Genomic DNA, 970 nt, shown 5'->3' with positions numbered 1-970 from the left:
TAGAAACTGTTATCCTGGTCAGAGTTGATGTGGATCTGGGCCCTATCCTGGGAACACTCTTCTTTTACACATTCATTCACACCTAGGAGCATTTTAGAGTAGCCACTCCCCCTGAAGCTTCCTGCTGCGCCATCATGACAGCCTCAGGGATGATATTTAAAGTATTTTGTTCTGACTGCTCACGTTCCTGGTACACAAGCATGTAAACATAACACCAGTGTGAACCGGTTAGAAACAGATGGAAACATTGATCATGGTTTGTGGTCAGGGTGGAGCTGGAGCAGCAGTGAGGAAGACGATTAGAACTGTAGAAAACTAGCACACAAACACGAGACAAACAAGAAAGTACTCTTAAGAGAAAGGAATCTCTTAAGAGCGAAATGATCATGTTAATCTGAATAACTTCATGTAATAATTTAGTTCCAGTGTTGTAAATGTTGTATGTTCAGAAACAATATTTCTTATTATTATTCCAGGCATACTGTTTTAGCTTTTTTAACAGACTCAAACTTCATACATTTAGACAGACTCAAACTTCATACATCATGCCATTTTAAGCAAAAATTAAAGATAGAAAATCTAAAGTATTTGGACATGCCTATAAATAATTAATGAAAGGGTTAATATGGAATAGAAATGTATTTATCGGCTGTGTTCCTGAGCAGTTCCTCCTTGTACCGCTAGAGGCGCTGTGTGAACGAGACGCTTATTAGAAAGACTGGTTGCATCCGAAATGGCTCTCTTTATATATATAGTGCACTAGATAGGGAGGCTAAGTTAGTGTTGTTTTATACAGTAGATGTAGTGCTCATATATAGGGTACAGAAAAGCGTTTGGGATACATGTTTTTGGTGAACGATGAAGTGCGTTTCCGGCTGCGTCACTAAAGCGTCTCGTTGCATGGAAACATCCTAACTGAGACTCACCGAGGGAGAGAGAGGGAGAAGGGGAGGGAGAGAGGGATTTACGA

General features: G+C 40.1%; 1 protein-coding gene across 2 annotated transcripts in view; it reads left to right on the top strand.

Annotated features, from left to right (window-relative positions):
* Positions 1 to 894: 894 nt before the first annotated feature.
* Positions 895 to 970, top strand: part of rabl2 (RAB, member of RAS oncogene family-like 2) — a 10936-nt gene continuing 10860 nt past the window's right edge. The window contains exon 1 of one of the 2 annotated variants that reach the window (XM_053678131.1): positions 895 to 970. This exon is cut by the window's right edge and continues 173 nt beyond it. The gene's annotated coding sequence lies outside the window, so the exon portion shown is untranslated. The other variant, XM_017466312.3, reaches the window with a different exon arrangement.

Source organism: Ictalurus punctatus, chromosome 4, assembly GCF_001660625.3.
Source record: "Ictalurus punctatus breed USDA103 chromosome 4, Coco_2.0, whole genome shotgun sequence".
NCBI lineage: Eukaryota > Metazoa > Chordata > Actinopteri > Siluriformes > Ictaluridae > Ictalurus > Ictalurus punctatus.
Note: the sequence above shows the minus strand (reverse complement) of the source record. Positions and strands in the feature narration are given on the sequence as shown.